Here is a 13,520-nt window from a genome sequence, read left to right as displayed (position 1 = left end):
ACAAATATGAGTGGTGGCACTAGTTGGCAAGTGGGCCTGGCACACACGCTGGCAGGCAGGCAACTGCAATTAGATTACACTAGCAGACTGATGTTTCACAGTCAAAAAAGTTTTTTTAAAAAATATTTACACTACTGTTACAACAGATATGAGTGGTGGCACTAGTTGGCAAGTGGGCCTGGCACACACGCTGGCAGACAGGCAACTGCAATTAAATTACACTAGCAGACTGATGTTTCACAGTCAAAAAAGTTTTTTTTAAATATTTACACTACTGTTACAACAAATATGAGTGGTGGCACTAGTTGGTAAGTGGGCCTGGCACACACGCTGGCAGGCAGGCAACTACAATTAGATTACACTAGCAGACTAATGTTTCACAGTCAAAAAAGTTTTTTTTAAAATATTTACACTACTGTTACAACAAATATGAGTGGTGGCACTAGTTGGCAAATGGACCTGGCACACACGCTGGCAGGCAGGCAACTGCAATTAGATTACACTAGCAGACTGATGTTTCACAGTCAAAAAAGTTTTTTTTTTAAATATTTACACTACTGTTACAACAAATATGAGTGGTGGCGTGGCACTAGTTGGCAAGTGGGCCTGGCACACACGCTGGCAGGCAGGCAGGCAACTGCAATTAGATTACACTAGCACACTGATGTTTCACAATCAAAAACGTTTTTTTTAAAATATTTACACTACTGTTACAACAAATATGAGTGGTGGCACTAGTTGGCAAGTGGGCCTGGCACACACGCTGGCAGGCAGGCAACTGCAATTAGATTACACTGGCAGACTGATGTTTCACAGTCAAATTTCTTTTTTAAAATATTTACACTACTGTTATAACAAATATGAGTGGTGGCACTAGTTGGCAAGTGGGCCTGGCACACACGCTGGCAGTCAGGCAACTGCAATTAGATTACACTAGCAGACTGATGTTTCACAGTCAAAAAAGTTTTTTTTTAAAATATTTACACTACTGTTACAACAGATTTGAGTGGTGGCACTAGTTGGCAAGTGGGCCTGGCACACACGCTGGCAGGCAGGCAACAGCAATTAGATTACACTAGCAGACTGATGTTTTGACAGTCAAAAAAGTTTTTTTTTTAAATATTTACACTACTGTTGCAACAGATATGAGTGGTGGCACTAGTTGGCAAGTGGGCCTGGCACACACGCTGGCAGGCAGGCAACTGCTATTAGATTACTCTAGCAGACTGATGTTTCACAGTCAAAAAAGTTTTTTTTTAAAATTTACACTACTGTTACAACAGATATGAGTGGTGGCACTACAGGCAGGCAACTGCAATTAGATTACACTAGCAGACTGATGTTTCAAAGTCAAAATTATACAGGCAAAAAAAAAAAAAAAGAACGACTGATGTTCTAGCCCTAAAAAGGGCTTTTTGGGGTGCTGTCCAAACAGCAGAGATCAGATGAGTCCTTCACTGTAGTGGACACTGAATACACTAGCCTAGCTATCAATTTCCATAAAGAATCAGCAGCAGCTACACTGTCCCTCCTCTCACTAACAATGCAGGATCAGAATGAATCTAAAATGGCTGCTGCCCAGGAGCTGGGAGGGTCTGGGAGGGAGTGTCTGCTGCTGATTGGCTGTAATGTGTCTGCAGACTGTGAGATACAGGGTCAAAGTTTACTCAATGATGATGAATAGGGGGCGGATCGAACATCGCTTATGTTCGCCCGCCGCTGTGAACGCGAACAAGCTATGTTCACCGGGAACTATTTGCCGGCAAACAATTCGCGACATCACTATTAAGCATACAAACTGCAGCAAGAATGGGGTCGAGCAGTGGTCTAATGCAGCGGTCACCAACCAGTGGTCCGTGAACCTCTGGTGGTCCACGAGAAGATGTTGGTGGTCCTTAACACCATCAAGCAGGAATTAATCTCCTCTGATGGTGTCACCCCAGTTGCGCCGCAACTCCCTACAGTGCCTGGCTTTACATCAGTGAAAACCGATGGAGGAGGAGTTAAATTACAATCTCCCTACGCACGTTGTGTAGTACTGCGCAACTTGCGTAGCTAGATTGTATTTTTAATTCCTCTCACCTGGCATGCTGCTCAGAGGAAGATGCTTCCATTCTAAAGCTAGCAGAGGTTGTAGTCTTGGTTTGAAATAGTGGAATTAAAGTATATAAAAAAAATTCTTCAGATGGACTTTTTCATTAGAAAAACCTTGTCTTTCTAATGAAACATTGTGATGAATAAATAGCTTCTATATAATCAAGCCCTGTGAGTGCCCTCATGTTTGAAGTTTATATATATATATATATATATATATATATATATATACATATACATACATACAGTACATACTTACACACATTATAGAGGTTTGTACCTTTTTTAAAGGTCCATGGGATTATGAGTTTAGTGGTCCCTGAGGTCCGAAAGGTTGGCGACCCCTGATCTAATGGACTTTGAACGTGGCATTATAGTAGGTGCAAGACTTGCTGGATGAAACATATCTAAAACAGCAGTAATCCTGAACTTTTCATGTACCACAGTTTAAAGGGTGTATTGAGAATGGTGCAATGAACAAAAAACATCCAGTCAGCCGAAGTCCTGTGGAAAAAAAATGCTCATTGATGAGAGAGGTCAGAGGAGAATTGCTAGACTTGTGCAAGCAGACAGGCCACAATTTCACGAATCACATCAGAATCAACCTTGGTGCTGAGAAAAACATATCGGCAATGCACCACTAAGTGCACCTTGTCACGGATGGGCTACAACAGCTGGTGACCACGCCGGGTGTCGTTGTTTTCAGAGAAGAAAAAGAGAGCACGCCTTCTGTGGGCACAACACCAGCACTTGACCATCGAAGACTGGAAAAAGGTTGCTTGGTCTGATGAGTTTAAGTTCAGTGCGTGATGTTGATGGAAGGCTCTGAATTTGGCAAAAACAATATGAATCCATTGACCCATCATGTCTGATGAAAAATGTGCAAGGTGGTGGGGCGGTGTTATGGTGTGGGGAATGCTTTCTTGGCACACTTTGGGTCCATTAGTACCCCTAGATTCACGTATGAAAGCGTACGTAAACATTGTTGCTGACCAAGTGCATCTGTTCATGTTGACAGTTTATCCTCAGACAGATGGTTACTTCCAAGAGGATAATGCGCTGGTGCACAAAGCCCACTTCATTATGGGATGTTTCCTGGAACATGACAATGACTTTTCTTTGCTGCAGTGGCCCACTCAGTCCCCGGATCTCAATCTTATTGAACATCTTTGGAATGATCTGGAAAGGGCTAATCACTGCAGGCCTACACCTCCGTTGAATCTCCAGGAGTTGCGTAACACACTCATGTGTGCATGATACACAATACCTCCACGTTTTCAGCATCTTGTTGAAGTGATGCCTAGATGAATTCAGGCTGTTTTGAAAGCTAAAGGACGCTCAATACGCTACTAGGTAGCTGTACCTAATAAATTGGCCACACAGTGTATATACATACATATACATATTTAGACATGTATATGTATGTATTTCTATGTTAAAGCCCTTTGCAGGCCTTTTTTCTCTAACACCTGAGACATCATATCTTTGAGCCCTTTTTTAATTAAATTTTTACAAAAATATTTTTTTATTAAATGGTGTTATTATGTGTAACTGTACTTTTTAATGTATTTTTATGTATTTTGTGCACATTTTTATTCAACTGTAACAGTTATCCAGTGCTCTGAGGTTGCGCTAACCCAACGCACGTTAAATTCAATTGCGCTTGAGCAAACACATTTACTTTCAACTTGTAATACACGAGATACCTCTGATTAACGCAAACACACACAATGCACCCGATATTGCTTGCGCGCAAAAGCTAGCGCACCACTCGGAATATGGCCCTTTATGTCTTAATCCTAGATTTTTTCAGAGAGGCTTCTTCATAACTTGGATGTTGTAAGAGCTCTAAAGTATTATAAGGTTTTCAGACAAACTTCTGGTTTGTTTGTTCTCTTTGCAGATCCTTTCCAAGTCATTAAGGTTTCGAGGCTGACGTTTGGCAACTCAAACCTTCACAGATTTTCTATGGGATTAAGGTCTGGAGACTGGCTAGGCCACTCCAGGACCTTAATGTGCTTCTTCTTGAGCCACTCCTTTGTTGCCTTGGCCGTGTGTTTTAGGTCATTGTCATCCTGGAATACCCCTCCATGACCCGCTTTCAATGCCCTGGCTAAGGGAAGGAGGTTCTCACCCCAGATTTTACCGTACATGGCCCGTCCATCGTCCCTTTGATGCGGTGAAGTTGTCCTGTCCCCTTAGCAGAAAAACACCCCAAAGCATAATGTTTCCACCTCCATGTTTGACGGTGAGGATGGTGTTCTTGGGGTCATAGGCAGCATTCCTCCTCCTCCAAACATGGCGAGTTAAGTTGATGCCAAATAGCTCAATTTTGGTCTCATCTGACCACAACACTTTTACCCAGTTCTCCTCTACATCATTCAGATGTTCATTGGCAAACTTCAGATGGGCCTGTACATGTGCTTTCTTGAGCAGGGGGACCTTGCGGGTGCTGCAGGATTTCAGTCCTTCACTGTGTAGTATGTTACCAATTGTTTTCTTGGTGACTTTCTTGGTGGCTATGGTCCCAGCTGCCTTGAGATCATTGACAAACCTTTCCAGTATGAGATTAAAGTGACATTCAGTAAACTCTTGATTATCCGGAACTCAAGCAACTGGCATTCTCAAGCAACCGAAAAAAAAAAGTATACATGTTAGAGTATAAATGTGCTCTATAACAAACAAACAATCCAGATCTCTTAAAACAGCAGGAGCTGCGGTATATAGACCAATAGACAGGCACAGTGATTGATATCTCAGGAAATTTATCTGCTACACTAACCCTTGCACACACATTTACCAGACAAACGGATATAGGGACAGAAATAGACCGCAGCACTTAAGATTGAATCAGCTTGGCAATATCTAGCGTTATGATTCTGCATCGGAGCGGGCTATCTTGCAGTTTTAACTTCTTGGTATCCCTCGGTCATGTATCCCGGACCAGCGGTCACACTACCGCTGGCAAGGGAGAGCCCAATGGGAGGATCCACAAAGATGCTCAATCAAAAACAAATAACGGCTCAATCTCTTGCTGAAAACCATGCGTTTATTCAGCATAACATACAAGCGTATTTGTTTTCAGCAAGAGATTGAGCTGTTCTGGTAATTTGTTTTTGATTGAGCATCCTGTTGAAGTCCGCCTCATAGTTATGATATCTCCTGTCTAGTGTGCGCTTCTACCTCTCCGCAACTGGCTCCTGCCCATGTGATCCACAAATCACCAATGATTTAAAAGATTTGCCCCAATAGAAAAAACAAAGGTGCCCTGGCTCAAGGGATAATCATATTATACAAAATTGAAGAGAAAAAGTAAGCACTGCTTCAAAGTTCAAAAATACAGTACAGTATACAGTAAAACTAAAAAGTTTATTGATCCCTGGGTAAAATCATAAACAGAACTGGATACAGTACAGTAGTTTACATCTGACGGCTAGAACGCCATAATCTTAGATGCCACATCTACTGTATCTGATTCTATACTACAGTATCTTCCTCTTGTGGACCATACAAATTACTCTACAGTACACTGTATCTGCTTAGACACCTGCACCAAAATTTCCACTACCCACCCTATAAACAGTGCATTACTACTGTATCTAGATATTTTTTTTATTTTAGATTCAACATCTACTGTATTGTGCTCTCATCCAACCCAAAGTACAGTATGCCGAAACAGGTCCAAAGTAAGCGCAAACGCATAGTGCTTAACCTCAAGCAATCAATGGAAATATTCAAGAGGCTTGAGAAAGGTGAGAGTCGTGCAGTGCTCATGGAGGAATTTAATGTCGGTTTGTCAACTATCTATGACATTAATGCTCAGTCTCAGAAAATAAAGGTTTTGTTTTGTTAGTCGGAGAGTGACAAGGGTGTAGAGAAGCATCATACTCTTCATACACCGAGAATGGAAGTGTTTGACCAGACCCTGTATGAATGGTTTTTGCTGAAAAGGTCTGAGCATGGTTGTATTTCTGGACCCATGTTCCAGGAAGAAGCGAGAGAATTTCATAAGAAAATTAATATTGAAGGCAAGTATTCATTTTCAAGTGGCTGGCTTACCCGATTCAAGGTTCATCATGGCATCCGTAAGCTGGACTTGTCAGGTGAGCAGAAATCAGCTGATTGTGAAGCTGCAGCTTCATTTCCTGATGGGTTTAGCAAATTGGTTGCAGAAAATGGCCTGAACCCAGAGTAGATTTATAATGCAGATGAGACTGGTTTAAAGTGGAAGTGTCTGCCTAATTCTACTTTGGCTGGTGGTAGTGAGAAGGTAGCTCACGGGTTCAAGCTAAATAAAGAGCGTATCACTGTGCTCATTTGTGCAAATGCATTGAGAAATCATAAAATAAAGTTGTGTGTGATTGGTAAATTTGCTAAACCAAGGTGCTTTAAAGGCATAATTAACCTCCCTGTAGATTATCATGCACAAAGTAACAGTTGGATGAACGCAGAAATTAATAAAAAAAAGTGGTTTAATTCTTAGTTTGTTCCCAGTGTTAAAGAAAATTTATGAAACAAAGGAATACCAGAGGATAGTAAAGTTCTGTTGCTCCTAGATAACTGTTGCTCACATCCTCCTGCTGAAGAGCTTTTTAATGGCAGCCTTTTAGTATGTTATCTTCCAGCTAATGTTACAAGTCTGATCCAACCAATGGATTAAGGAGTGATTCAAAATGTAATAATATTTTACAGGCGTGACTTCATGCGGAAAATTACTAATTTTGATGGACAATTCTGGACTTTCAAAAAAAAAAAAAAAAAATATCAAAGATGCTATCTACACTGTCACTTGTGCTTGGGATTCTGTGAGAAGTGAAAGATTATGGAAATCTTGGAGAAAGTTGTGGCCAGCTGTGATGCCTGTAGGATGCTCCTCTGTCAACTTTGAAGGAGTTCCAAACAACAGTGCAGCTGCCAGTAGCCAAGTTTATGATGAAATGTGTGAGTTAGTTGATGATGCTAATGACAAAATTAATTTTTCTCGAGATGAACTTGACGACTGGCTTGTTGTGAATGAAGCTATTCCAGTAACTCATACACTAAATACAGAAGACATCATAGAAGCTGTTATGAATCATGGAAAAATGAATGTTGCAGAGGAGGAAGAGAGTGATGACGATGGGTGCGAGGTGGAAAACGTATCTTGGCAGAGAGCTACTGAAGCATTTGAAACTGTAATAGTTTTTGCAGAACAGCAGCCCTTCTTCACTTCTCACCATGTTATGCAGCTGCACATCATGCAAAACCTAACTTTACATGAGAGGCGTAGGGCCGAAAAAGCAAGCTGATATTCGTTCTTTTTTTTATAAAGCTGCATGCAAGTTTGCAAGTACAGCATCATCTACTGATGTAGATCCAAAACCATTTACATCCACATTAAAGTGAGGGTAAAGTTAACAACACTCGTTCACTTTATATTGTAGCCTTTTTTAAAATAGGGCTAGTTTCATTCATCATATTTTTTATATTGTATTATATAATGCTGTTTTTAACCTTTTACACAGCCGATGATGATAATCTTTACTCCGCTCGCCATTTTGTCAAATTGATTGACAGGCGAGTGATATTTGATCCTCCAATGCTCTTTTTCCCCTTAAGGGGTTCAACCCATTCTTTGCAACATCATGCGAATGCTAAGCGCATGTGTTAAACCCGTATTAGCATAATTTATTCTCCATGCTCGTTCATGAGACACGCATGCTCCGTAGATCTCATCTGTATGATTGATTTAGTGCAGATAACAATATTCTTTTAGAGCTGACTCTAAGTGGTATTAGAGTATCAGAAGAAGTGTAGAGTGGACAGCTTGTACATCTATGTTGGTAAGGATACACAAGCATAGGTGCAATCTGTGTGAGATGAAACAATGTCCAATGCTCAGTGAAGTAAGTTAGCGCTGTTGACTTATAGGGTAAATAGGAATCAGGTAGTACTGTCACTTTAGGGGACGTGATACTGTTACAGCAAGTTGATGGAAATTCAGACAGAGCTGTGAAGGAGTAGCAGCAGGAAAACTCTTACTGTAGTTGCTCCGCAGATAGTTAGTCTCACATGGAGGATGGTGACGTCACAGAGTGGGTGGAGTCAAACCCGCTGATTGGAGCAGGGCTTGTGTCCATTAAACAACAATACTGCTACAACCGGGTAATCTTGATGCTGAAATTCCCACAAGAAGCAGGTATGGGTGAGGAGGGGTAGCAGCCAAGGTTCCTTCCGAATGAAGAGTGATGTTGTGATATGTTACCAGTTGGTGCTTATGCGGTAACAGGTCCGTGAGAGCTGAGCTGCTGTAGGAAATTGGGGAGAAAGGTACAGAGTCTTTATGTCTGTATGGTATATGAGGATGGTAAATCCGTAAATGGGAAAACAACTTGCTGGTGTTACTGTTAGGCAATTTGCTAACAGATATCCAAAGTTTGACTCTCCCAAATAGCGTAGACAGACAGGACAAGGAAGGTGTAGCAAATAAGAATCTGACACAATGAATGAATATAGTAATTCATTGAATACTATGCTTCAAAGGGTATTGGCGCATGCGCAGTTCAAGTGATCATCGTGAACGCGCTTCTGAGCGACGTAGAGAGTGGGTGGGACCGCTCAAGAAGACAAACACAGGAGAACACGGAAGTATGGGTTGGGAGGAGTCGGCAAGTAGACGCTACATGATTTAAAATATAAATAGTATAAAAACTATAGGTGTAACATAAAAAAAAAGTTAGCGACTGCATTAATGTACTATTGGTAAATGCTTAGGTGTCTTCTATAACATTTAACTTTACCTTCACTTTAAGTTACATTCATCTTTACAGTATTTGTCTTAATTTGCTTTTATTTACTAAAAATGCATAATATAATCCAGCACTGTTAAACTGTGTTGCACAAAGTTAAGTTTATCTTTATTTGTCTTAATTTGCTTTTATTTACTTTAACAGGATTTTAAATAAAAATGCATAATAAAACTGTTACATTAAATTAAGATTGTCTTAATTTGCTTTTATTTACTGTATTTAAATATTAATATCAAGTAAATACAGTGTTTATAGTAAAGTATGGGTTATAGATCTAGTTAGGCCTATTTTTAATAGTAACTCTCAAGCAACCAGAAAATTATCCAGAATCTACCAATCCCCATGGGTGCCGGTTAATTGAGAGTTTACTGTAATAATATTCACCATTGATCTACTCATTCTTATGTTTCAATAAGTCAAATGCCATATTATTAATTATTTTTTTAAATTTTTTAAATAAATGTTACATCTGATATATTGACTGTAACATTTGTAAATTAAACATAGCTTTTGTTTAAGACATATTTAACACCTCAACATTCAAATGCTAATTTACATTTTTCAAATGCATGTTTTTCAAATCAAATGTTACATTTGATATTCAAATGTTACTTTTGATGTAATGAAATATAACACCTGCTTATAAGAATAAATCTCAAGTTGTTCAGCAAATATTCTATATTAGTTTAGAATTTGGCAAACATTTGTAGTTTTAGCATATGTGCCCAGACATTTGCCTATTCCTAAAATTAAATCAGGCAGAAAGACGCAACAAATGTTTGGTGGGGGTGAGGTTGGATGGAATTTGGATGATTTATTATAATATAGATGTACAAGATTGTTTTTGTGTTAAACTTTCCTGACTAAGATAAAGAGTACAATTTAAAAAAAACAACAACACATTTTTTAAATTTATTTTCTACCTCCTTCTCCTTTGTTAAAATGTATCTCCTTCCCATGAGCACCTGCTGAGGTTGACTCAGGAGCGTGCACATATTTTGAGCACTAAATTACATCAGTGTTTGTAGTTTATTTTTGTTTACTAATCTTTATAAGAAATGATAAAGATTTTGTTTAACAACTGATCCGTTTTTTTTCAGTTTACAATCTTTATTGCATATGTTTTAAATACAGATGTACAAAATAGGTTGAATTTTCAGTATACATTTGCTGTACATACAGGCAAGTTTGTTAACTGAAAGCACCTGTAACTTGTAATGTGTTCATTTTAATAGTGTGAATCCTTCAATCTTAGTTATTGATTCTATGTGGATCCCAATTTTTTTAGCAGCCAAAACAGCAAAATATTCATAACTAAACATTTCAAGCACAGCTACAATCAACTTCCTTAGTCATAGCGTGGAGCATAGACCTTGCAAAGCAGCAGTTAGCTCCGGACTCACTGCAGCTTTGCGAGGTCTACGCTCCATGCTATTACTAAGGAAATGAAATATGGCAGTGGCAGCTGTGCTTGAAATGCTCCTTGCGGTAATAAGTCAGTCATCAGCCCAAGACAACAGTGTTTGAAGCAATCTGTCCCTGGGATGTCCAAGTGAGCAATACACTACCTACCTCAAGTCTGATCCGAATCAGGAGCTTCATTTAAGGCACTCTGACTTCCTGCTTCTTTGGTCCAATCAGGCTAGCTACAAAGCTTAGCAAAGTACCTGCAACGTCGGCCACTCTACTCCTCACACCACCGGCTCTTCCTGTCATTAGAGAAGCCCGTGCGCAATAGTTTTAAAGCGTAAACCGAATCAGGAGCTTTGTTTAAAGGTATGCTGACTTCCTGCTTCTTCGGTCCAATCAGGCTAGCAGCAGCAAAGCAGCTGCAATAGTGGCCACTCTACTCCCCACACCACCGGCTCTTCCTGTCTTTAGAGAAGCCTGCGCGCAATAGTTACAGCCTGTGCACGGGAAAACACGTGAAAAATTGTTATTTTGCACACAATCTCTAGAAAAATGCCACCCCCCAAAATCTGTCGTCTAGGCACCGGCCTTGTTGGCCTATGCAATAAGAAACCTCTGAGTGGAGCGCAAATGTTTTAACCCGAGCGATAAGGGGTTTATTGCAGTTGCTTGCACTCGTCGGACTTATCGCTCATATTATGAGTTGAAAGTAAATGTGATCGCTTGAGCGCAATCATGATTCATGCTAGAATGATTGACGTGACTTCAGAGCTCTGGTTAACTGTTTTTTAAACTAAAAAGTTGCACAAAACACATAAAAAATACATTATAAAGTATAGTTATAATAACACTATCTAATAAAAATTATTACAAAAAAATATTGCACACAAAAGTTATAAGGGCTCAAAGATATGAGGTGTCAGTTTTTAGAAAAACAAAAGGCAGGCTTTAACATAGTGATGCATACATATACATGTCTAAAGATAGATATGAATGTGTATTTACAGACATATATACACATATAAACACATAAATACATATGTACACATATATAGACATACGTGCATTGGAGCCCTTTGCAGTTAAGTAGATGAAAGCATGTAAAAGCATATTTATGCAATATTCATATTTAATAAAACATTTAACTATGTGTTTACTGTAAATATTTCATATTCTGGTGTTCTGCACATAGTAGAATATGTTCTATGTATTTATAAATAGTGATGTCACAAACCTAAAATTTTCCGTTTTCGCGAACGGCAAACACGAACTTCCGCAAAAGTTCGCGAACCGGGCGAAACCGCCATAGACTTCAATACGCAGGTGAATTTTAAAACCCACAGGGACTCTTTCTGGCCACAAAGTGATGGAAAAGTTGTTTCAAGGGGACTAACACCTGGACTGTGGTATGCCGGAGGGGGATCCATGGCAAACTCCCATGGAAAATTACATAGTTGATGCAGAATCTGGTTTTAATCCATAAAGGGCATAAATCACCTAACATTCCTAAATTGTTTGGAATAACGTGCTTTAAAACATCAGGTATGATGTTGTATCGTTCAGGTAGTGTAAGGGTTTTTTTTTTTAAATGTACACTACTGTTTTAGCAGATATGACTTGCACTGGTGTGACACTGTGCCCTGGCAGGACCTGGAACGCACACTTTTAAGGGAAACTGACTGTTATTATTTCACAGTAGAAAAAGGGTTTTTTTTTTTTTTAAATGTATGTACACTACTGTTTTAGTAGATATGACTTGCACTGGTGTGACACTGTGCCCTGGCAGGACCTGGAGCGCACACGTGTGAGGGAAACTGACTGCTATTATTTCACAATAAAATTATTTTTTTTTTTTAAATTGTATGTACACTACTGTTTTAGCAGATATGACTTGCACTGGTGTGACACTGTGCCCTGGCAGGACCTGGAGCGCACACGTATGAGGGAAACTGACTGCTATTATTTCACAGTAAAAAAAGTTTTTTTTTTTTTTTAAATGTATGTAAACTACTGTTTTAGTAGATATGACTTGCTCTGGTGTGACACTGTGCCCTGGCAGGACCTGGAGCGCACACGTGTGAGGGAAACTGACTGCTATTATTTCCCAATAAAAAAGGTTTTTTTTTTTAAATGTATGTACACTACTGTTTTAGCAGCTTTGACTTGCACTGGTGTGACACTGTGCCCTGGCAGGACCTGGAACGCACACTTTTAAGGGAAACTGACTGCTATTATTTCACAGTAGAAAAAGTTTTTTTTTTTTTTTAAATGTATGTACACTACTGTTTTAGTAGATATGACTTGCACTGGTGTGACACTGTGCCCTGGCAGGACCTGGAGCGCACACGTGTGAGGGAAACTGACTGCTATTATTTCACAATAAAATTTTTTTTTTTTTTTAATTGTATGTACACTACTGTTTTAGCAGATATGACTTGCACTGGTGTGACACTGTGCCCTGGCAGGACCTGGAGCGCACACGTATGAGGGAAACTGACTGCTATTATTTCACAGTAAAAAAAGTTTTTTGTTTTTTTTTAAATGTATGTAAACTACTGTTTTAGTAGATATGACTTGCTCTGGTGTGACACTGTGCCCTGGCAGGACCTGGAGCGCACACGTGTAAGGGAAACTGACTGCTATTATTTCCCAATAAAAAAGGGTTGTTTTTTTTAAATGTATGTACACTACTGTTTTAGCAGATTTGACTTGCACTGGTGTGACACTGTGCCCTGGCAGGACCTGGAACGCACACTTTTAAGGGAAACTGACTGCTATTATTTCACAGTAGAAAAAGTTTTTTTTTTTTTAAAATGTATGTACACTACTGTTTTAGTAGATATGACTTGCACTGGTGTGACACTGTGCCCTGGCAGGACCTGGAGCGCACACGTGTGAGGGAAACTGACTGCTATTATTTCACAATAAAAAAGTTTTTTTTTTTAAATTTATGTACACTACTGTTTTAGCAGATATGACTTGCACTGGTGTGACACTGTGCCCTGGCAGGACCTGGAGCGCACACGTGTGAGGGAAACTGACTGCTATTATTTCACAATAAAAAAGTTTTTTTTTTTTTTTAAATGTATGTACACTACTGTTTTAGCAAATATGACTTGCACTGGTGTGACACTGTGCCCTGGCAGGACCTGGAGCGCACACGTGTGAGGGAAACTGACTGCTATTATTTCACAATAAAAAAGTTTTTTTTTTTAAATTTATGTACAC

At 39.5% G+C, this 13,520-nt stretch overlaps 1 pseudogene; it reads left to right on the top strand.

The window, feature by feature from the left end:
- Window positions 1-5,761: 5,761 nt before the first annotated feature.
- LOC128657444 (jerky protein homolog) lies at window positions 5,762-7,382 on the top strand (annotated as a pseudogene).
- Window positions 7,383-13,520: the final 6,138 nt, after the last annotated feature.

The sequence above is a fragment of the Bombina bombina genome, chromosome 1 (assembly GCF_027579735.1).
Source record: "Bombina bombina isolate aBomBom1 chromosome 1, aBomBom1.pri, whole genome shotgun sequence".
Taxonomy (NCBI): Eukaryota; Metazoa; Chordata; class Amphibia; order Anura; family Bombinatoridae; genus Bombina; species Bombina bombina.
Note: the sequence above shows the minus strand (reverse complement) of the source record. Positions and strands in the feature narration are given on the sequence as shown.